General features: G+C 49.9%; 1 protein-coding gene across 3 annotated transcripts in view; it reads left to right on the forward strand.

The window, feature by feature from the left end:
• TSPAN18 (tetraspanin 18) overlaps positions 1-24881 on the forward strand; it is a 148091-nt gene that overhangs the window by 59904 nt on the left and 63306 nt on the right. The window contains exon 3 of one of the 3 annotated variants that reach the window (XM_081155151.1): positions 12486-12672. The exons of the other annotated variants lie outside the window; for them this stretch is intronic. The gene's annotated coding sequence lies outside the window, so the exon portion shown is untranslated. The remainder of the gene's footprint in view (positions 1-12485; positions 12673-24881) is intronic. 3 annotated transcript variants of the gene reach the window in all.

The raw sequence follows: 24881 nt of genomic DNA on the forward strand, positions 1-24881 counted from the left end.
TGATGTCTGCATTGCTAGCTTGAGTCTGGACTCCCCTGGGAACCCCCTACCCCCCCTGCACTACCCTCCCCCCCAACCCTGCCCCCAGCCATCCTGGAGCCAGTGCTGAGCATCTCAGAAGCCCATGGAATCGGAGAGTTTTAAACAGGAAACTGGTATAATTTTGGTCAGGAGCTCAGGCAAGAGGGAGAAGCTCTGCCAGGCACAGCCACATCCAAAAGCAATAGAGCGGGAGGGTTTAGGGTTTCAAGTTTGTGCATTTAAGGGATATTAAGGCAAATAAAGGACTTTTATTCAGCCCTGTCCAGGCTCGGCCATCTCCTGCTTTTCTAGTCTACCATGTCTCTTCTTATTGAATTGAATGGGACTGGGGTTGACCTCGGGAGCCCAGGGCAGTGCGGCCCCACCTCCCACCCTGGCCTTATGACTTGGCATATGAGCCCCCTCCACCCCCTCTCCAGGCTCTGTCCCCGCCAGTGTGTCCCCCTCTTCACCCTTCCCCTCCCTTGGTTTTTGTTCTTGTGGGAGCTCCCCAGAGACTGGGCCACTGTTGGGGCAGCCGGTGCAGAGAAGATACAATGGAACCCTTGTGAGGCTGTAGACCCCTCCTGCCCCCTCCCTAGGGGCCCTGTGGAACATTCCTCAGCCTTGCTCAAGACCTCCCTGAACCTTGGCCCCTGGAAAACCAGACTAAACCGGTCTGGAGGGGAGAGGGATTTTCTCCGCCTCAGGAGCCTGTCCCCTACCCCCACCCCACTGCCCCTGCACATCCACACCCATGGTCCATCCAGACAACGCAGTGCCAGCCTCCGATTTAGCTGTTTTATTAGATACCAGTTCGTTCTTCCCTCAGGTGTCCCCAACCCCTATTCAATTGCATTTTAATCCCACAAATGTCTAATAGCCCCTCAAGGGTGAGAGAACAGTGAACAAACAATGGCTCCTGGGTGGGGAGGGGGTGCTTGGTGGGTGCAGCAGGCAGTGGCCATGGCTGCCAGGCACATCATCAGCGGTAGCATTTCTTGAGTGTTTATTATGTGCTGGCTGTGATCTATGATTATAAGTGGTCACAACCACCCCATGGGGTAGCTGCTACTATTCTTGCAGGAGAGGAAACTGAGGCAGGAGGAGTGATGCTCCTTACCCAAGGTTACAGTCTGCAAATGGCAGAGTCAGGATTCAAACCCAGGCACGCTGCTTTCAGGGCTGCTCTTAGCCTTCTGCTGCATTTATCAGGATGCTTAATTACTCAGTGGTCGTGAGCCAGGCCCTGTCTTCACCGCCAGAAGAGCCTCTCCCCAGGTCACGTTGAGCACGGTCTTCAGGATGACCACAAAGGTACTAGAAAAACTGAAAGGAATTGCTGGGGGCCCAGAGCTTGTGGATCCTTCAGATCTGGGATTGGAACCTCTTCTGGCTCAGTTGACTTTCACATAAGCCCACAGCTCAGCACTGACACAATACTTGTGCTGTGAATGCAAGTCCAGTTATTTCAGGAGACCAGGGCCGAGATCCAGACAAACCACTGTCTGTGAGAGCCAGCCACCTGGCCCAGGACTTTTCCCATCTGACCAATGGGTTTGTATCTGTGCAGCGCTGGGAAGCTGTTCTGGGAGTGCATTTGGGACTGACCTCCTCAGGGCACCTCGTCCTGGGCTGTCCCACAGGACCCTGGGTGACACCTGTCTGCAGAAGTTTCTGGTCTCCCCGCCTGGGCTAGATATCTCTCAGACCCCTTGTGACCCCCTTTCTGAGATGGGGACTGCCCAGGATTGGGTGGGGGTGGGCAGGGATTTCTCAGGCAGTTTGTCAGATCATAAATCAGGGCTAATTGCAGAGCTTCCCCCCACAGAGGCGGTGTCTGCCCGGAAGGCTGTCTCCTGGGAAAGGAGACTTCGGGAAGGCTGCAGTGGCTGTCTGCCACAAGGGACCCCTCCCTGGCTGCTGGCTGCCGAGGCCTGACCTACAGCCCCAGGCCACACAGCCGGTCTAGGGCGGTGCCAGGACCAAACCTCAGATCTTTTGATATCCCCCACATACACTTTTAAACTACACATGCTTATTTATTTATTTTTAAATAGCATCAGAATAAGGATGTCAGGATTGCTGAGGCTCAGGGATTGGTACCTGGGGTTCATTGTGGTATCCTATCTGTGTGTGTTTGAAAATTATCAAAATCATCAGTTAAAACCATAAACTAAATACTACCTTCTCAGAAAGGCCTTCTGTGAACAAAAATATTACATTCCTTCTTCCCTACAGCCCCTTTTTGCTTCCTCCACAGAACTGAGGATAACTCGCAATTTTCTATGATTCTTCTGTTTTATGATTCGTCTGTCTCTGTGGAGTGATCTCCTGTGTTGGTTCTGTTGGCTTAGCTTCGTTGCCTGGTGTACCTGTGTCTGCCAATCCAGCCGGGCATACAGAAGGCACCCCATAAATGCCTGTGGAATGCAATAGTGTGCATGTGGCATCTGGAGCAACCTCATCAGCTTTGGGGAGTTGTGGGGCACAATGGGAGAAAGTGAAAACTACCTGCAGGAGCCAGGGCACCTCAGGGCAGTGGTTAGGAATGTGGAAGACAGTTTGTAGTCCACCTCCAGTTTTCCCTGCTCAAAGCCCCCATTTCTTCACCTGTAGAATGGCCATCACAATGGTTCTATTGTCAGAGCCCACGTCACCCACCCAGGTGCCCCTGGCACATGCGGAGTGTTCCTTCCATGCAGGTGGGTAGTCTTGTTGCTCCATCAGGGCCCCCCGATTACCCACCTAGTGGTGTGGGAGCATCAGTTAACCTCCCTGGACCTTCTCGGCTGCCTTCACAAAGCAGGGCCATTGGTGCCTTTTAAAGGAAGGAGCTGGCTACCTCCTTGGGTCCCAGGCTTTAGAGAGGCACTGCTTTCCTCCTCATAGGTTTTTATTTCTGGCTTGGATCTGGCTGCAAAGGGTCCCACTCTGTTTCCCAGAGTCCTGGGCCCACCCTTCTTCTCCATGAATAAAGGAGACACTCAGCTGAAGTAGTCCCTGGCCAGGGCAGGAAAGAGGTCTGCAGGGTCCTGAGTGAGCCTGGGTTCTGAGCAGGGAGTGCCTCTTGAAGATGTGCTCCAGGGGCCACCAGTGCCTGGGGACATCTGCTTCTCCACCAGCCCAGGCACTGGAGTCTGGATTGGAGGCTGGCTAGGTCTCTTACTGCCACATGACTTGGGGCCATCCTCATACACCCTGAGAGCTGTTTGCCCCTCTGCAGACCTGATGTGATGTTTCATGGGTGGAAGGGCCAGCTCTGTGTTGGAGGATGAGGTCAGGGTCGCCCTTTAGACCCAGGCCCTTTCTAAGCTAGGCCCAGGGCATGGCTGCTGCAGAGCCTGGTCTGGTGGACCTTCTCCAGTGGCAGCCGGACTTGCTGGGTGCACACAGGGCCCTTTATGGGCAGTGTTCATTTATGAGGTCATCTTAATGCTCACCAGAGATGAGCTCCCATCTTCATTCCTATTTTACACATGAGGAAACTGAGGCACAGAAAGATGGAGTAATTGCCCAGGTTACACAGCCACGAAGAGGTGAAACTGCAATTTGAACCCAGACCAGGTGGCCAACTCTAGACTTGAAAAACTTAGTGATAATTCATTCTTAGCACCCAGTCAAGTGTTGGACAAAGACAGATCCCCACCCTCCCTTTTCTACTTAAACTCCCTCACCAGGTGCAAAAGCAGTAGAGGGGTGTTTGGGAGCACTGGTGTTGGGCAGACCCTCAGGGGCCTTTCCAGGAGAGGGAATGGTGTACACAAAGTCTCTGAGGTGTGTTCAGGGACCCAGAGAAGTGAAGCTGGGTATGGCTGGGTGGGTAGGGAGACACAGTGAGAGGGGTGAGGCGGGGGCTGCAGGCCTGTGAAGAGTTTATTTTAAGTGCAATGAGAAGCCTTCCAAGGGTTTTAAAGCAGAGGAGCTCTAGGTTCTAATTTGCATTTGAAGTAAATCTGTAGCTGCTGCATAGAGAATGGATTAGAGGAGCCAAAGTAGGAGCTGAGAGACCAGAGGGTAGAGATGGAAGTCAGGACTGCCCCCCAGGATGGGTCTATGGGGTGTGGGCATTACACACGCATGCACACACACACACCGGTCAGAACTCAAGAACCCAGGGGAGAGGTGGTTGGGGTCTGCAGGTGGGGGCTATAGATGGGAGAGACCCAGCATCTAACTGGGAGGTAGGAAACCTCAGTTTGTCCAGACTGGTCCCCAAAATAGTGGGAGAGAAGAGAAAATGGTGAAAGAAAATTATACTGAGAGCTTTACTGGGAAAGCCGTCCCCTGAGTCTGCTCAAACGCAGTGATTTTATTATTGTCGTTGTTCATATTATTTTTAATGTTATTATTTAAACATTAATCAAGAATAAACAAACATTATTTTAAATGTTATTACTTTAACATTGAGCTGCTATGGTAAACTGCTACACCCACCCCTTGCTGGAAGGGGACAGTGGTAGAGACAGAGTATGGGAAGAGGAACATGGAGCCAATTTTATTTACCTCCCATCAATTGAATATTTGATGTTTTCCAGGCCCTACTGGGCATTAGAAGTTATTCCCTGGTCTATATAACCATGTTTCTGCCCCCTAGGAATTCAGCATCTTAAGAAAATAAAGGGAGTGAATGCAGGGTACAAATGGTGCCAGAAGCAAAATCCAAGGAAAGTTAAGGCTTTTTAGAGGCCAAAAGTGAGAGACAGTGAAGAAAGCCTTTACTGAGGTGGGCTTAAAGGCATCGGGTTGGGAGGCAGCATTCCAGGTGGTGGGGCAGCATTTGCCAGTGCTTGATGTGGGAAAGCATAGGGTGTATATTTTCATCGAAGAAGGAATAACCCCTTTTGATGATAATTCTCAGAAGATGTAGAGGAGTAGTGAAATATTAAGTTTGAAAGGTAGGTTGGAGCCAGATTATAGAAGTCCTTGAATGCTGAATTTGGACTTAATTATTTAGCACTGGGGAGTCTTTAAAGGTTTTGGATCAGGCCAGTGGTCTAGGCGTCTTGCTCTGACAGGTGTGAAAAGGATGGGCTGAAGAGGTGAGAGACTGGAACAGCTTGTCTACTGCAGTGGTCCAAGCAGTAGAGATGCATGATTGGGGCTGCTAAAAAAAAGGATGGGAATTCAGAGGATTTGGAAAGAGCCAGTGGAGGGGCCAGAGAGATGATGAACTCAGCTTTGGGCAAAGAGGTTAATTCTTAGGCCCTCACCCTTTGTACACCAGAATCCCATTCCAGCGGTGTCCTCTCAGGACGCAGAGGGAGGTCTGGCCACCACTTACTAAACCTTGAAAGTAAGAATAGAAATTTTCCAGCCCAGCGCCTGTCTGCCTGGTCTTCATCAGATTCCCTTTACTCTGCTTTCTTGCCCCTTTCTGCTTCTAGATGTTGGATTCACTTGGGGCCACAGGCAGGGGCCATATCAGCTCTTTTTCACTTCTGTGGACCCAGAGTACACTACAGTGCCTGGCAATAGAAGAGTTCAATAGTTCTTGTGTATGGATGGGAGGGAGCAACAGAGTGAAGGAGGAAGGAAAGAAGGGGTGGGGAGGGAGGCCTTATTCGCCCCAGTTCAGCTCTGAGCCCAGCCCTCGGAAACGCCTTGACTAATATTTGTGGACCAGTGTGCGGTGAATGAGTGATTCTTTGCAGGCTGCGGTTTCAAAGCTCCCCTCTGGTAACTGTCATGCTCTCAGCGGTATGTTTATCTTTAAGGTTTGTATATAAATTTTTCTTTCAAGTCCAAAGGCATTTACAAACCCTAGCCTAAAACAACAAGTGGACTGTATTTCTAAGGAGGACCGGTGGGCCAGGGAGGAGACAGAGGAGAAAGCAAGAGAACCTTGAGGTTAGAGCTACAGAAACAGCGTGGGGTGTGTGAGTGGGGTGAGTCTCGAGCCCAGCCCCCGGGGGCACCTGGGGCAGACTCAAAGGGAGAAGTCAGTTTGTGGGGGAATAAGAGACCTTCTCCTGGGGGTGTCGGAAGTACTCACTGACGTCTTGGAAGTGGAGCAGGTCCTGATTACAGACTGAAGCAGCTGGAGATGTCCACCCTGAAGAAACCGTGCTGGTCGCCACTTTTCATAAAGGTTGGTCTGACCGATGCATGGGTGGGGGGGCCACAGATGTGCGCATCTGCTCAGAAAGCCAGTAAGAACACAGAGACCTCGCTAATGACAGGTGGCATTTCTGGTCATTTTCATAGCTCTTTGTGAAGCAGAAGTGGGAGAAGAAAAAAAAAGCTGCTTCCACAGAGGCAAACATTATCTCAGGGATTTGCCTCAGTGTTCCGGTGAAGTTAGGGAAGGTTGGGGTAGGGTCTGGCTTAGAAAATGACTGTTTCTCAGGGTGAGATCAGGACCCAGGCTGGGAGGCTTAAGTTCTAGTCCTGGTTCTGAGATTCACTGGTGGTGGGACCTCACCTTAGTTGCCTGGTCTCTGGGCCTCCCCTCCGTGTCATCTGTATTGGCTTCTGAGCGCTGCTGTGACAAATGACCACACACCGAGGGCCTTAAAACAGAAGAAATATAATTGCTGCACATTTCTAGAAGCTCGAAGTATGAAATCAAGGTGCCAGCAAGGGCCGTGCTCACTCTAGGTTTCCAGGGAAGAACCCTACCTGCCTCTTCCGGCTTCCAGTGGTTGCTGGCAGGCCTGGTGTCCCCGGGTTTGTAGCAGTGTCACTGCAGTCTCTGCCCCTGTCTTCACACAGCCGGCTTCCTTCTCTGTGTCTTTCTGTGTGTCCTCTCCTCTTATAAGGACACAATCATTATATTTAGTGTCCTCTCTAAACCAGTATGATCTCAGCCTAACTACATCTGCAAAGACCCTATTTCCAAATAAGGCCACATTCTGAGGTTCTGATGAACATGAATTTGGGGGGGCACTATGCAATCCATTACACCTTCCTCCTTTCATACTTGAAAGTACTTGTTGTACGTTATGAAGTTCAACATATGTAGTCTTTAAACAATTATTAAGTGCCTGTTGGGTGCAGCATGTTGGGGAAGGGGCCCCCAAAGATCAGTAAGACACAAGTTTGGATTTTCCAGCCTCAGTCATCACAAGCCCACGTCAGCTGAACTTGTGCTAGGCCTGTTTGGGATGGGTGTCCAAGAAGCCAGGGGTTTTCCCCAGAAACGTAGCTTTTTAACTGCAACACCTGCGGCGTCTGTATTGACAGCCTCAGACTTGCTTGGACATCTAAAGAACATTGTCAAAGGTAACTGTTTTATGTCACCTGTTCCACTCTCAAAATCTGCCCGACTCGTCTTGGGACTGGAAGAACACGCTGATGCCACAAACTCTCAGTCCAACAATTTTGGGAACATTGGCTGAATAATCGAAGAAGTCTTTGGCAGATTGAAACCAAACGTGACTTTGGGAGACCGGCTCCTTCGACACTTGGGGAGCGGGGAGGAAGCACATCAGGCGTCAGCAGCACATGGCTCATCAGATGATTTTTGGTGGAAGTCATGGGAACTAGAACACTTCTCATTTTAATGGTTATATAGCTATCCAAATGAGTATTTGATGAAGTGTATCTAACACATCATACCTACGGTTTCCTGGATAGTAGAACTTAAGACAAGGTTAAGTTGAAAAATTAAGTAGGTTTGAAGTCATTCAAAAGAACAAGGTCAGTGAAGACTAGTACAGGGGCCATATGGGTCAGGTAACATGAGTGGAGGGACCATGCAGTGGCTGTGGCTGTTGGAAATATTGTAAGGGGGTTTGGGGACTCTGGCTGAGTGGATGAGAGAGTTTGGCATTTGTGCCTGGGTTTGGATCTCAGCTACATTGCTTACTGACCTGGGAACCTCAGTCAAGTTAGTTAGTGCCTTGGAGCATCAGTTTCCCTATCTGGAAATTGGGGGTGGTGGGAACCCCTGTGGCACAGAGGGGATCACTCCTGTGGAGTGGGGAGTATTGGGCATAGAGGGATAGTCGATATGGGCTGAATGTGGCTGTTAGATTAGAGATGCCTCCCGTAGGATCCAGATTGGAAGACAGACACAGACCCCAGTTGCCCCAGCGAGGGGGCCATGCGGGGCTTGCACGGTTTCAGGGCTCTGAGCTCAAGGAGTCTCCCAGAATACTTGACCCTCGGCGTGTTCCTGGAAGCTGCCTCCTGGAAGTTTGAGGCTGGAATGAGGTAGGAGGAGATACTGTTTGAGTAATTCAGGAGGCTTTAGTGTGTGTTTTGTTTGTTTGTTTTTGTGTTTAGGTCTTACTATGAGCCAGGTGCTTCACTTGAATTTTTATTGCTCCTGCAACAACCCCATGAGAAAAGTGATATAATTCCCATTTCACAGATGAGAGCACAGAGGCTCAGAGGAGTAAAGTAACTTGAGCAAGTTCTTATAGCTCAAAGAGGTGGAGGGAGGCCAGAAACCTCCACTGTCTTGCTCCCTCCAGCACCTTGCTGCTACTGCCCTAGGGACTGGTGTCTCTGAACCTGGATCCAGAGAACAGCTGTAATGACGGACAGACCTGATGCAGGAGAAGAGAGAGAAAATTGACCAGAAAATCCTGCATCTGTTTATAGTCAAGGAAGGATCCCCTAGGTAAAGGCATCCCACAGGCTTGCACTCTTCATTTCACCTGTCATTCTAGAAAGGAGACATCGAGGCTTATCACCTGAACTTTGATTTTCTCTGCAGCGTAGGAGCCGGTAATATTGTCCAAAGGCATCCTCTAGAGACCACAGGGTGAGGGGTGGGGGATGCAGTCTCATGGGATTAAAAAGCAATTTGAACATGAAATTACTCCCCGGGGCCTGGCAGCTGCACAGGGAGAGGGATATAAGTTGACATTTCTTGGAAATTGATGTTCACATTTCCCGGTGGACCTGGGCCTGTAGACAGTCTTCTGGGCTATGTTTTCCTTACCGTGGCAGTGATGACTGCTGATTGCCCTTATTCATACAGGGCTTGTGTTTCCACAGGGACTTTCGCTGACAACAGGCCTGAGTTTGGCATTTGGATCTATTGTGGTTCACTACGTGTCTTTCTTGAACTTTGTGCCTTAACTTGTTCCCATGCCTGCACAGTACATATGCAGAGAGCATGGTAGTTATAAGAGCTAGTGCTAATCATATAGCCATGACCATGTGTCAGGCCGTGCTCTCAGCCCTTCACGTGTCCTCCAGCATTTAATCCTCAGCACAGCCCTTTGAAGCAGGTACAGTTAGCCTCGCTTTACAGATGAAACACAGAGAGGTTAGGTGACTTGCCCAAGGTAACACAGCTCAGCTAGGACAGAAGCAGGATTAGAATCCGAGTCTGCCTTCTTAACAAACATCTATCGCTGAGTTTATAACACTTGAGAGTACTCATTTATTTTCCTGTGTATCTCCACTGCGAGTTCTTTGAAGCTGGGGCATGGGCTCATTCAGCTCTGCTTCCCCAGGACCCAGCATGGCACTTGGCACATGGAGAGTGTTTGATAATGTTGTTTTTGTAACAAAAGGATTTGAATTTGAAGTTCACTTTCAGGGAAATTTACATCAGTGGTGCCAAGAAATCTGGAAGCAGCTATTTGAGATGCAAAGAGCAGCTGGTTGGTGAGACGTGGGACAGAATGACCAGCTCCTTGCTCTATGCTGAACTAATGCAGAGTCGCGTCCATGAATCCGGATGGGGTTGGTGCTTGGTGCTTGTCTCAAGATGCCCTGAGCACAGCTGAGACAGCTCTCGCGAACGGTAGTGACCAGTGTGGCAGTGTGGCAGAGTGGCAGAGTGGCAGTGTGGCAGTGTGGCGTTCCGGTCAGAGCAACATGGGCTTGGAACTTGGCTCTACCTCTGATTTTCTTTAAATCTCAGCTTCCTCTTCTGTAAAATGGGTTTGTTATGAGGATTAAATGAGATAAAGAGTGAGAAGTGCTCAGCGCAGTAACTCGACTGGTAAGTGCTCAATAAATGTTAGCTTAATACATCTCACATTTTCAAAATCACTTTCCCAAATAGTGCCTGCTGGACCCCCACACAGCTTGGCGAGGCTCCATTCTATAGAGGAGGAAACCGAAGCAGAGAGAGCGCAAAGGTGATTGCGTAGGCCCCAGAGTCAGAAGGAGAGCGAGCGAGAGCAGGGCCGGGGCTGACTTGGACCAATGTTTTACCGCATCACCCCACTGCCTTCGTGGCATCGGAAAAGCTCGGGCTTTCCACCCTTTGGCTATTGTGAATTGTGCTGCTGTGGGCACGTGTGGACATTTACTTGCTTGAGTACCTATTTTCCTTCCTTCCTCCGGGAGACAAACAGTTTCTGTTCCTGCTGTATGATAAAAGCTGTGGCTAAACCAAAGGGCTCCTCTGCTTTCATGGAGGACAGTCCAAGGGGGATGATAAACATGAACATAATCAGAATCACAGAGAGCCTACCACGTGTTGCTGGAACACAGACCTGGGGCAGCAAACTCTGATGGGGCATGTGGACCCACTGCCACAGAGAGTGACTCCCTAATCTGCTTCCTAAAAGGTGAAGAGTCGTTTGCCTGGCGGAGGTGGGGATGCCACTCCCAGGGAGGGTCCAGCGCAGGCAGAGGCAGGGAGGTGTTTCAGACAAAGTGAGAGTGTAGCCTCAGGTTAGGCTGCTCAAGTTCTCCAGGGGTGTGTGCACGCGCTTGGTTAAGGTAAAATCTGGTGATGCCTGATTACATAAAGCCTAAGGTGAGTTATGAGTTAGGGTTGAAAGGGGAGTAGCAGTTACTTTGACTCTTGTACCCTATAGAACCAGCCAATTTCAGCTCAAAGAGGGAATTCAAAGAAGGGAGCCCATGGGAAATGGGGAGCTCAGTAGATCATAGGATGAGTTCTCCAGCTGCCTGGCCACCAACCCTAAGCCCAAAGGATGTTGCGCATCGTTATCAAGGCACATGCTAGGATCATGAAATGGCTTCATTGGCTAGAGGATGGGCTGGTGGGTTCTTAGCCAAAAGAGGTATCTGAGGGAGGGAGAGGGGCTGCTGCTGTTGACACCAGAGGGCCCCTGAGGTTCCTGGGAATGCCAAGACCTGGCAGTGCCAGCATACACACACAGAGCACGCAAAGGGGCACAAATTACTTAGTTTGCTCTGTGACAGGGATAAGTCCTCTGTGTGTTTGTGAGTTAATTAGTAAGTGACAGAGCACAGCCATGTCCCTCTATGTAGCTCCCAGCACTAGACCTGCCCTTTTAGACATCCCACATACCCTCACCTTGCAGGAGCTGCTGTCCCTCTCTGCTCAGCTCCCCAACTCCCACCGAGCAGCCCTGAAGGTTTGCCGTCTCCAAGCCCCAGATTTCCTGCAGCCCTGCCAGTCTGCTTCTGGCCTCAGCAGCCTGGCACTTCCTTCTTCTGCAAGACAGGAGCTCAGCCAAACTGCTTTCAGAGAGATGACCTCAAGCAGAGAAAGGAAGCTGAACGCCTGTGGGCAGGGACCCAGGGCCATGACTTGGGGACAGACACAAAGGAACAGGGTGCACTTAGAGCAGATGCAGCCCTGATCCTTGTTTGGCCATTTATGACTTCTGTGGAATTGTGGGCAACTCACAGAGCCTCTCGGAGCCTCAGTTTCCACAGGGGAAAGTGGGGATCATAGCACAAGCTTGCATTTGTGGGTTGAGCTAATGGACTAAAGTGCCTGGCACAGCCCCAGTACTCAGCACCCGACATTTGTGGGCACAGTGTAAGTTGGAGACAGGCTTACGTTTCTCAGGTTCAGAACAGGTTGCCAAAGGGCTCTTGAAATTTCCACTTAGCAGGTGCTGCTGGGAGAAAAGCCTCTAAGAACTGGCTTTGCGCCTTTCTTTGCTGTGTGACCTTGAATAAGACACTGGGTCTCATTGAATTAGGCTAAAATGGGGTCGTACAACCACTCCAGGTGGCAGGGGCCCAGATGCATGCATGGCAGATACACCTCAATGACTGTTACTTTGCTTTTTTGTGTTTGTGCACAAAACCTGGCTCTGAGAGGCCTGGGAAGGAGAGTGTGGCCAGAGGACAGTGGCTACTGGCAGACCAGTGGCTAGAGTCAGACTGGGCTGGGCAGAGCCCTCCTAGGTCCTCCAGATCCACCAGCCCAGCTCTAAACACCTGGGAGACAAGCACACCCAGCCCTGGAGAAAAGTCTGAGCAACTCCCCAGAGATGTGAAAAGAGGAGTCAAAGGCACAAAGACCCTGGGAGCCTTGGGAATGGCTCTTGGAGATAGAGCCTTCAGAGATCATCAAACTTTATAAAGCTGCAAAACCACTTTTTCAAAGGAAACCCAAAATAGGAAACAGACAAAAACAAAGAAGGAGTCCTCGGGAGGTTTAATTCTTCATTGTGTGGTGGAAAATGCCTCATTGTTTGTGGCCGTCAGCAGAGCTCCAGGGTGGAGGGTCCCAGACTTCATTTCCTTTACCAATAAAATTAAAAAAAAAAAAAAAAAGTCAGGACTGACATCTGCTTCTGGTTGACAACCTCTTCCTGTTGCAGAATAAGGACATTAAAAAGACAGCTACCATCTCCCAGCGCTGCTGTTGCAATGAAGAAAGATTTGTCCCCTCCTGCCTGAACTGGGAAGGACAGAGCTTTACAAGGAAGGTGCTTGGCTTCGTGGAACTCTGCCTCGTCTTGAGTTCACTTATTTGCTTATTTGAAACCTGCAGCAGCAAAGCAGCAGGTGAGAACCCCTTCCAGGGGGTTTCTGGGCATAGTTTGAAGAGTGTTGACTTATCCCAATGCCTCATTTTACAGATGTGGAAACTGAGGCCCTGGAAAGCAGAAGCTCATTCATTGACTGACACTTCATAAGTGTCTGTTCCAGTGCCACTAACACTAACCATGCCCATGTTAGTAGTACTGGGGCTTCCGAGAGAAATGCCATCCAGGAGGACTGGATCCCACAGGGAGTTGGCAGTAGAGTCATTCATTCATTCCCTCCCTCATTCATTCCCTCATTCATTCATTCATTCATTCATAGCTTACTGAGCCACTATAGTAGACCAGGTAGATAGAAACGCAAACTATGAACAGGGCCTACAAGCTATAGCCTAATGGGATTTAAAATCTGATGGTGCGACAGATAAAAGAAAACCTGAAGAAAGCAAATAAGTAAGATGATTTTAGAGAGTAAAATTGATACAAAGATATGAAACAGGATAACACGAGAGAGTGACAAGGAGGCATGGTCAGGTGTCTCTAATGAAGTGATATTTGTGTGAAGACCTGAACGATCAGAAGAACCTGGCCATGCAAAGAACTGGCAGAAAAACATTCCAGATGGAGGAAATGGCAAGAGCCAAGGTTTTGAGGTGGAAATGGGTATAGTGTGGGGGAGCAGCAGCAGGAATGCTCCAGAGTGGTGCTGGTGGTGGCGAGTGAGGAGGGAGAGGAGAGGGGGTGAGGCAGGCACAGAGGCTTATCTGCTGGCCTCAGGGCAGAAAGCCCAGGTATGAAGTGCTCAGCATGCCTCACCCTGGAGGTCTGCCCACCTGCACTCCAGCCTGTAAGATGGGGTGGCCACCCCTGGAGGCTTCTGGCTAGACACATGACCTGGATACAGGGTCAGGTGAACTGGGGGCTGGGAGCATCTCTCCCATCATATAGTGTTTTCCCAACCCATCTTTGGTCTGAAATGACGGGACCAAAATAAACCTGTTCCCAATCCCAGAAGATGACCAAGAATGAAGAGGTCAGAGGCTTAATTCCATAGCACCACTGCTGACCAGCCCTCGGCAGGAGCTGCTGGACTCAAGGGGCACCCTCTGAATTAGGGCAGGAGCCTGGAGACCTGCCCAGCTGAGGTAGCACCTCATGCCCTTGTGTGTGTGTGTGTGTGTGTGTGTGTGTGTGTGTGTGTGTGTGTGTGTGTAAAAGGAGGCCTAGGTGGTTGGGGACTGATGAGATTCACTCAACAAATATTTCTTGAGCACCTACATGACACTGGGGGTTGCTCTAGGCCCTGAGGATATCGTGGTGATAAATACATACCTTAGATAAACCCAGGTCGTGGTGAGTGCACTAAGGAAATTAAAGGAGATAGAGCAGAATGATGGGGCTGGGGGGTGGAGCCACTTAGATCGAGTGATCAGGGAAGACTTCTTTTGAGGAGGAGCAGTTGAGAGTCTAGCCTGAGAGCCCACCAGCCATGGGGCATTAGGAGGCAGAGGGGCTAGCAAAGGCACCAAGGTGGGAACAAGATGGCATGTTCCAGGCACATAAAGAAGGCTAGGTGGCTGGAGCAGAGGAAACTGGGGAGAGGGAATACAGCAGAAGATGGAGGTTCTTGCTGAACTGCAGAGTCAGGGACTAAGGAGATAGGGGAGACAGTCCCTTCCTTTTCTCAAGTATGTTCAGAAAACAAAAATCCACATCAGTGTGAAAAAAGCTGGTGAAGTAAAGAAAGCACCAGACTTTAGGGACTTAAGTTATTGTTGGGGCTTCCTGTGCAAGCCTGCGGCCCACTCTGGGCTTCTCTGTAAAACAAGACTTTAGTCTAGGCCAGGGAGATAAATAGGTTTCCCCTTTAGTGCTGCCTCAGACCGGTGATAGTGGCTGGCAGTGCACTGGGCTGAAATCAGGATGCTGAGGTCCTTCTGGGTTGATGAGCAAAGCGTGCTGGATCCGATTAGTGATGTCTGCCACGGGGCAGAGTTAGAAGGCAGTTGCACGTACGCCACAGATTTGCCACACATTCCTGGATCGCTTATGACTAAAATCGGCAGGAGACCACATTGGCTGTGTTTGTGCTTGTAGCTATCTTCAGCATCTGTGTATTTTCCCCTCTAGTTCATCAGAATTGAGTGCTGTGTGCGCCTGCGGCACAGACTAACATCAGAGCATAATAGTAGCTACCGTGTTACACTGCCTTAGAGTTTACATCAGGCCCTGATGCTAATCCATTAAGTCCTCATAGCAACCATGGGGGTGGGTCTTTAAGTCTTTTCTCTATACTGGGTATTGAGGCCCAAAGAACTTATTTCTGGCCATGCAGCCAGCGAGGGGCAGAGCCAGAATTGGAACCCATCTCACTGCAAATACCACACTTTCTGCTATAACAGCTGCCTTCTCAGAGAGGTGAGGACACTGTGCCCGACAGACAATCACTTGGGGAATGAGTCATGAGAATCGATGCTGACTGCCTGCTTCTCCTGTCCCTTCCTGCTCCCCGGAGCCTGCTGTCTCCAGTGAATTCTGCCTCTAATCCAAGTGAGTGTAGATTTACTGGATGCATCTGGATCCCAAGCTGCCCGCTGTCTGGTGCAGGAGGCAGGCTGGCCCAGCAAGAGCCTGGCAGCTCTCCCCACTGCTGTTTGCTCTCCCTCTTCCCCGATTCACCTCAGTCTGTCCCTGCAAGGAAGTGGGACAGGGCAGTAAAGCAGAGTGCGCAGGCCCAGGTGAGGGTGACCTTTAGGGCAGGGGACCCTGTGGCCAGCGCTGTGGCTAGTGGCCCCGGATAGTCTGATGGGGCTACGCTAGCGAAGGCCCCCTCTCGGGGAAGTGTGAGATGCGAGGGGCAGGTATTGGGGCCTGCTTAGTGCCCACTCAGTGTGCTGGAGAGGGAGCTGAGGGCATGCTCAAGGGGGCTGTCCTTGCTGCCTGCCAGCATCATGAGCTTGAGCAGGTCGCTTACCTTGTCTTTCTCATAGTAGAATGAGAGTTGTATTATTACCAAAATAATGCCACATATGAAAAGACCCCAAAGCTCCGTGGCTTAAAGCAACCTTTATCTTCATGTTCAAGGACTGCAACTTGGCTGGGCTGCCCTGTACTCCAGGCTGTGGGCTCCAGGCTCCAGCTGCAGATTGAGTTTGAATCTGCCCCATGGGTCTCTCGTCCTTGAACGAGCAGCTGCTGGGGCCTGTGGTCAGCTCCCTGCATTTGTTTTGGAACAGTGGCTACTGAGGCATGTTCTTCTCATAGCGGTTGGCCAGAGCACAAAAGGGCCCTCTTAGAGACATGCAGGAACATCAGTGCGTTTGCTCTGACATCCCATTGCTCAAAGGCAGCCTCATGGTCAGGCCCAAGGTCAAGGGGTGGGTGGTCATTGCCCACATGAGGCTGTGGCATGGGTATGGATGAGCAATTCTATTACAGGGCGAGCAGACTTGGGATCTAACTCAAGCCACCACTGAGGTGCAGAAGGACTCATATACCAAGCACTGCTCATACTCACTGAGCAGTCACCATGTGCCAGGTGCAGTGAGAAGTGCCTCAGGTGTAACACCTGTGAGGGGGCCTTTCCCCACCCCATCTTCTTCACCCGTGGGGAGGCAGGCCCTGGAAGCTGAGGTCTCACCAGGCCAGCCTGGGTCCGAGCCCTTAGCCACTGTGGTCCAGGCACTTCCTCCAGTGTGGTTTCGCTTGCATGCAGCCTGACAGTGGTCCGCAGAGGTAGCTGCAGACCTCTTTTTATTCCTACTTTGTAGATGGGATGTCCGAGGCCAGAGAGGAGCATCCCATAGTTGAGCTCACCCTGGCATCCAGGAAGCTGGCAGATCTGTCCACAGACCTCTGATCCTCTCCATGCTGAGTGCTAAGATCTGTTCCTTCTGGCCTGAAACATTTATTAGGCTAGGAGGGCAGGGGGCACCGTCTGTAAGTCAGGATGTCCACATTGTGCCCGTTAGGTGTGTGATGTGGGCAAGGCTTCGTTGTTTCACTTGGCCCCTGCAGAACTGACAGTGAATGACAGGAAGGCCCGTTTCCTCCGGGAGCCCTGCCAATGCTGCCCTGCCCTTGCTGGGGACGCTATTTCTATACATCCTCCCCTCCTGGGCCCTGACCCTGACCTTCCTCTGCCCCCAGCTCTTAGGCCAGGGAGAGCCTGGGGCCCCGAGGCCAGAGGATTTCCTGGCTCAGCCCCACTAGCTGGCCAGAGAGCACCAGCAGGGCCCACACTCAGCTCCGCGACCGGGCTCTCTCCTTCCAGCGGATCTGGGCGGGCAGGGAGGGCGGCACAGGCTTTGTGGACGGGTGGCTGGCCTGGTGTCCCATGTTTTCTCCCTGCTTCTCTCCTGAAAAGCAAGGGGAGAGGCCAGTGCCAGCTTCCCTCCTGACGGAACTGGAGCACCCTCCTTCCTTCTGCCCCGCGCCCACTGCCTTACCCAGCCTCCCACCAGTCCCCCAGGGCTCCGAAACACAGCAGCCAATGCCTGCCTTTTACCCTCACGGGGAAGGAAGGAGGAAGTGAATTGTTATTTACTGACCTTCTTTCATGTGCCAGACACTATATAGCAATAGTTATTATATTGGTATTATATATACAGTATATGTAAAATCAAATATATATATATAAGTAAAATCATATATATCTATAATATCATATATATTTTATAATGTGTCTTAGAATGGCCTGTAATATCACTAGAAGAGTCCCCTGGCTGGGACTCAAGAGGCTTCAGCCTGAGTCTTGGCCCTGTTGCTAAAAGTACATGGCCTGACTTCCCTGAGCCTCAGTTTCCCCACTTGCCAGGTGACCTCTTGCACCACTCCCAAGCCCAATATTCCAGAGTCAGGCCTCACACGTCACTCTGGAGCAAACACTGTGGGCCTTTGTCTGTCTGAACAGGGAAAATCGTCTTCTTATACTGAGGTTTTATGGATTGTTTAGAATATTCACTGATATCTAAGCCATTGATGTTTCTGGTTTCTAGATATGAATCTGGTTCTGAGGACGGAGTCAGCTGGTTCTGAAGCCCCTTCCTTCCCTGTTCCCCTAAGTCAGGCTCCTTAGTGGTTTGGGCTGGTCTTGCCAGTGGTAGGGGACTGAGCAAGATAACCCCTCTGCTTCCTTCAGGCTCCTGGTGTGTGCTCTTGTGCAGGAATTTGCACCCCAGCAAGCTGCTCAGTACTAATTAGAGACCTGGGAGGAGCAGTTAATTATAAGGATGGGGTTGGGGTGTCTTGACTTCTGAGGGTTGGAGGTGGGGACTGCAGAGGCTATTGCATTTCATCCCAGTCACAGGGGCGCAGGGAACCTGACTGTGTATGAGTGTGCGTGAATGAGTGTGTGTGTGTTGGGTTCTTTAAAACTGCTAATTGTCAGGGTGAAAATATTTTCACACGTTTGCTCTCCAGGAGAACCTTATTACCGAGCCCACTGGCAGCCTCCTTGAAGTCAACCGGCCACAGTCAACGTGGAAATCCTAATTAATAGATGTTCATGCTGCTCTCGGGCACTGCAGCGGAAGTAATTATCATGATTTAATTGACTTTTCTCCCCTCTGTTATGCATTCCGCTTTTTCCATTTTCTTGATCTGGGAAGGTTTGGGGTTTTTTTTATTAACCTCTTTTCTTTCTCTTTTTTCCCTTTTATACAGACTGCCTCTCACACCAGTGCTCTATTTATCAAATCCCATTACAGTAAATATTGTGACAGCACAAAGCTCTATGTTATAGAAACGTCCAGAGCCTGAGCCAGTGGCTTACTTATCGGGAGCATATTGGTTTTGTAAAGGTGCAGTCAGACCCAGGCAATGTCTGGCAGGGAGGCAGGGAATCGATTTGCTCCGAGGTTCTGGTTTCAGCAAGCTCCTTGGGGCTACAGGAGACAGAGGGCCACCCATACTAGTGCCACTAAAGGGCTGTTGCTGTCAAGATATTCTCAGGGCTCAAGGAAATCAAGGGGCAAAAAACAGGGGCATCTCTGAGCTCCTGGAGCCAGAAAATCATTGGAAGAAATCTCTCTGGTCAGACTCTCTCAGGATGGCTTATTGCTCTCTCTGCTTTGACTAGCGTGATCTGCTAACTTATCTTGACCATGACCATCTGGTGAGTGGATGCCGAGCCCTCATGGGTTTCAATTCAGTTCCCCACAGCCAACTGGCCATGCCCTCTGAGCCTCCCTGTGCAAGTCTGAACGTTTTCCACCCCAGACCATACCTTACACTCTAAAGGTCAAGGGATTGGCTGCTCTGGACACAGATGTCCTCCCTGGATCAATCAGCTGTAGCAAGTAGGTGGGACCATGTGGTCTACCATCCACTCCTCAGGAGCTATGGGCAAAGCCTTTTTCAAATAGATGAGACCGTGGGAGGTGCCAACATAGCATTGGAGAGCTCGACCACTTGGGTTCAAATCCTGGTTCAGCCACTTACTTGCTGTGCATCCTTGGGCAAATTACTTAAACTTCTGCCTCTTGGTATTCTCATCTATAAAATTATAGCAACTACTTCATAGGGTTGTTATGAAATAAATGACTTAATCTTACCAGATAAGCACTCAGTAAAATGTTAACTTAGTAGGGACAGGTGGACATGCAAGGCTACCCCTGATGTGTGACAAGCAAGTGAGAATATCCTATAGTTATAGACATTGAGGACTGCAAGGAGCCCGAGCAGTCATCTAGTTTAACCTTCTTTTGTACACAAGGGGAAGCTGAAGCACCAAGAGGGATGTAACCTTTTTCAAGCTCAAATACTTCTGACTAATATGATATTAGACTACTTGACATGCAGCTGAAGTTAAGACCAAGGCATTCCTTAGGTCTCATTGGGGATTATTGAGAACAATTGGCTTTGAATTAGAATATTACAGATGATAAAATAAGGTAGTAGAAAAGATGAACCCAGGATTTTTCTATTCCTTTTCGTTGTCTCCATATGGGAATTCTGAGTTAGGCTCATAGTGAGGTTTTAATCTTTTAAAGTACATCATCTTCATCGATCATCTTTTTCAAACGATTCCTGTGTGCTGGGTCAGTGGGCAAGATGTCACCAGTCGGCTGTTGTTTTAGATACTTAGCTTCTCTGAGCCTCAGTTTCCTTCTCAAGGGTAGGCATGGCTTCTTCTTTACCTCTTCTTCCTCTCCTGGAATGTCATCTAGCACACAGTAGATGTTCACGGAAATTTCTAGAAATTAGCTGAATGAGTCCCTCAAGATAGTAATGAGGGTCAGGGGGAGACAGTTATGCAGACAGGCCCTGTGGATGGCTGTGCTCCTGAAAGGTGAGGCCATTAGATACAGGAACTGAGGTTCCAAGAAGTTAAGGGACTCCAAAGGTGACTGTAATAGAGGAAGGATGACCGCTGCCGGGTCTGTTTCTTAGGACGTTGGGGAAGAGGCCAGACTGGAGCAGGTTGAGAAGTGAGTGGAAGCTGTAGAAATGGCAACGAGAGATGCAGACAACTCCTTTGAGAAGCCTGGCTGAGGAAGGCAGGAAAGAAAGGGCCACTGGAGCATGGGGGTGGCAGTGAAGGGATGAAGCTGGCAGAGAACTTTCCGTGTTGCTGAGATGGGCCAGGTAGAGAAGGTGCTCAGTAGATGTTTCCTGAATTAAACGAGCTTCTCTCTGAGCTCTCAGGGTTGTCGGCTTCTTTCCTGGCATGCTCAAGAATGGCTGTGGATAAGGTGATTGATAACCATTGAAAGCCCAAGGCTAGTGTATTGGTTAAGGCAGCGCCAGGTGCCGCAAGAGATAAATTCTGGATCTCAGTGGCTTAACACAGTGTAAGTTTATTTCTCACTCAGCAACAGTTCAGTGAAAGTTGGGGGAAGCTTTCCATACCCCTAGTTCCTTCCCTCTTCAATATGTGGCCTCTAAGGTTACCATGGAAGGAGAAAGAAAAGGTAGAGAGGGCTCATCTGCTTCCTCATCACATTGGCCTGGAAGAAATCACATTGCTCCCACTCCCATTGGTGAAAACACATCACATGGCCACATTTGTGCAGAGGAGGCTGGGAGATGTAGTTTCTGTCTGGGCAGTCCCTTTCCAACCACAACTCTTCACTCTGGAAGGGGAGGAAGCATGAGGTCTTGGGGGACAGCCAACCTCCTCTTCCCTGGAATTACAGCCCCTTTCAGTTATCTGAGGAGCGCTTCCCAGCAGCCTGAGGAGACACAGTCTAACTCTGGAAACACATCAGACCCCAGATGAAAACAAAGACTCTGCTCTTGAGGGCACAATAGAGATAAGTCACTCACCTGGGCCTCAGTTTTCCCAATTGTATAATATTGATTTGACGGACCAAGTTTAGGAGAAGAGAGCAGGGTTGGCACAAGCAGGCGGAGCTGAGTTTCACCCGCTTGCGGTATGACATTGGGCAGCTTTCTGATCTTTCTGAGTCTTTGTAAAACCCTCTCTGAATTGCTGTGAGAATCAGCACGTAGTGCTGAGTGAAAGCGAGCTGTTGCCCTTAGTATCCAAGTCTCTCCCTTCATTGCATCATCAGAAATGAAAGGTCTTGACTTAGGTTTAAGACCGAAACGAATAGAATTGATATTGCTGTGAGATGTTTTTGTCTTCAGCATTTTACATCACTCTCTGAGACCTTTAGACAAGCTCATCTGAGTCTAGGAGCTGGAAGAGGGCAATGAAGAGGAGGTCATCCCCTTGGAGTTGGGGTTTTCTCTGTGGCTGGCTGCTGTACATCAGTTAGAACACGTGGCTTGGTATTGGCCATCCCACCCCGTACCTCCTGCTTTCTAGGGTCTTCCCTCATTGTTAAGACCTGCCTCACCCTCACAGTTGGGGGTTTGGAGTAAGGCCTTTGAGTTTGAGTTCAGCTGAGTTTTAAGAAATTGCTTCTATAGTCTCTCCTCCTCTGTTTTTCTCCTCTGCTAGGGCTGGGTAGGCCGTGCCCCTCATTCCAGGCCCCTCCTAACTGTCATTATTTAGCATCTAAATTACTGGTCCTGATTACTTATTCAGTGTGGTAATGTTGCCTTCCCCCACCTTAGCTACTCTGATGGCCTTTTGGGGAGCCTCTGATCACCAGCCAGCTGGGTCGGGGGGCAGGGACAAGAGATGTGGTGGCCCCAAAGTCTCTAAGGAAACCAAGCAGTGAGGGGGAGGGTACCTGGGAAAGATCTGAAAGGAAGGTTTCCCCAGGAGGGGAATGGCCATTCTGTTCTACCTTGCATCTCTGGGGCAGTCAGGGCCACTCTGTGACCTGCAAACAAAGCTGGACCCTTGGCCTGGGGCTGTGGGAAGCCAGGCAGGACAATGGGAGGAAGGAGAAAGCCTGGAGATAAAGCCCAGGACCCAAGCGGCTGTGCCTGGGATTCGTGAGGCCAGCTCCTCAAACCCCAGCGAGAGGAGGCTTCAGTGTAAACATGGGCTGTGTTTCCTGTGCCTACAGGGCCCGGGCCCGTTTTTTTATTGTGCTGTTATTGTTGAGATCATTATTCCATTTCAGGAGAAGCCTGAGCAAGGACAGACCTGTCTGATGCTTCCACAGGGACACTGCTATCACTCATTCATTCACACTACAGACATTTATTGGCTTGGCTTTGCCTGCTGCTGGGAATATAAAAAAACATCTGCCCACCCCTCTTCTCAGTAAACCCTTCTCTGGGCCTGGACACAGACACCAAACAGATTCTCACAGTTCAGTGTGGCCAGAAAAACAGTAGTAGGGGCGTGTCCAAGGCTTAGAAATGGAGATGAGAATGGAGAGACTGACTGCCTTTGGGGGGATGGGCATCGGTCAGGGCCCAGAGCTGGGAGGCCTGGCTGTTCTAGATGCCCCCCAGTATCAAAAGTAGGTAAAGAGTTTCCTGTGTGTTTTTTTGTTTGTTTTTTTAATCTCTACCAACTCTAAAGCAAAGGACTTTTAAAAAGCCATCAGGCAGGGGGCTGATGCTTATCCAGAACCTAGAAACTGTTGTAGGAGCTTTTACCAATGACCTCAGTGATCCTTTAATCCTCAGGACAACCTATGAGGCAGAGCTGACTTTTGTCCCCATTTTACAGATGAGGGGACTGAGGCCCATTCCAGTTAAGTAACTGGCCCAGTTCACATCACTAGGAAGTGGGCAGCTGGGTGGGAGCCTATGGGGGAAGACCCCTGAATTTCTAGAAAACTCCAGACCCACATCCCCAGTGTCTGGATTTCCCACTGGCTCCTCACTGACCTCGCAGCTTCCCTCCCTCCTCCACCCATTTTCCCTTCTTCAGCTTGACTGTAGTGAACGGAGCTTCCATTCACCCACTGTCCAAAGCCATTACCAGGGAGCCCTCCTTGACTGTCTCCCTCCTCCTCCCACATCCAGCCCATCACCAGGTCCTGTTCATTCTGCCACCTAAATAACTCTTCAGTCTACCTCCTCTCCATCACTGCCCTCATGGAAGCCACCCTGATCTCCCACCTGGACAACTGGTCTCCCCATCTCTTCTCAGGCCTCTCCCACTAATCCAGTCTCTCTCTGACAGCCCCGACGCCTCCTTGGGGAGCCCTTTCTGTTCTCTCTCATTCTATTCTATTTATTGCTTTCATGGCTTTCATATTTCAAACTGAATTTATAGATTTATTTGTTGGATTATTTATTTAATAATGGGGCAGGGACCACATCAGTTTGCTTACCGTTGCATCCCAGTGTATTGCATTGCACTTGGCATTGAGGCATTCCTCGATATTTATTTGCCAGTTGGAGAATGAATGGCTGGGTCAGTTTAGCTGGACAGGAAAGGGAAGGGGAAATATTTACTGAGCATCAATTAGGTACCAGCTATAGTCTGGCCACATTTGTTATCTTCGGTTTAGGAGGGAAGATCATCTATACTGGTGAGAAAACTAAGGCAGAAGGGGCTTAGACCAGGGATCACTCAGATTCCTATAGGGGTCAGTCAGCTAACACAAATAAGTGAGCAGGTTGAGTGACAAACAAACCAGCAGCCCAGGCTTGATGACAATGGGCATTTACCCATGACTTTATTGTCTGGGTGACAACAGGGAGTGGTGGGGACTGTGGTAAACTTTAACACATACCTCATCTAAAGGGATAAGCTACTTTTCAGCTCCAGTATTTTCAAATCTTCTGAAATTTAAAATAAGAAGTTGAAAACTCAGATTTTTAAAAGAGATATTTCCCAATCATTAAATATTGCCAACGCATTCACAATTTTAAAAAGACTTTAGATGCCTCTGTGCTGTTGCTGTATTAGGCCAATGGAGGTATGGTCTACCAGACACTGGCTCCACCTCTGGCTTAGAGTTCGAGAAGCAGAAAAGCAGGAAGGGTCCTTTGGGAATCCCGGTCTGTCCCACCCCATCAGACCTGTTGAAAGGCTGTCTCCTGCCTTAGGGACTGATGAAAAGAGAATGCGTACTCAGAGCTCTGGACTCACACAAAAGATATGACCCAACGGGAAGATTTCAGGACTTCATGGTACACTAGAGCTGACAAGTGTTTGTTACATTTCTTTATCTCTTGTTTTCAAGGTCCTTCACCCAGGCCCTTACAAGCCCCAGGGACCCAAGAGCTTGGCTTTGAAACAAGCAGGCCCACAGATTCAGCCCTGGGCATCACTGTGCTTATTTACACAGCCTGCTGACCACTCCTTGGTCCTGTTGGAAAAGTCTGGGCAGTCCGAGTGTCCGGGTCATTTGTTTACTCACCCACTCAACCATTCACAGATGTACGCTGATGTCCACTATTCACTGGGCAATATTCTCTGTGCTGGGGAAACAGTCAAAGATGTTTCTGTCCTCATGGAGCTTGACTAGAGGGGTGGGGAGCTCCCTGAGACAGATCCTGGGGCAGGTAGGCCAACCTGCAGAGCAGGGAAGGTGCTGGCACTTCTGGCCTAAGTGCCCACACTGGGTTTAATACACACCTCACCTGGGCCTTAATTTTTTCCTTCTTAAAAGTTACCCTCTGGGTCTTTGGGACCTGGGGACATTCAGGGGAATAGACATACACCCCATTCCTGGTCATCTGCAATTACGTGCTCACTCCCATCTAGGAGAGGAGAGGAGGCTGCTTTGTCCATAACTCACCCGGACAGAGCCTCCTGGGCAGGTAAATAACAGGATGGTTGGAGTGGCTTCCCTTGAAAAGGAACTTATGATGGCAGCCAGGAAATCATTAATTACTGCTGCCCACCTCTGCCCGGCCACGCGGCCCAGGGATCAGCTTTGTTTCCAAGGCTTAAACCCAGGCAGG

This window comes from Miniopterus schreibersii (assembly GCF_964146895.1).
Source record: "Miniopterus schreibersii genome assembly, chromosome: 12".
Classification (NCBI taxonomy): Eukaryota; Metazoa; Chordata; class Mammalia; order Chiroptera; family Miniopteridae; genus Miniopterus; species Miniopterus schreibersii.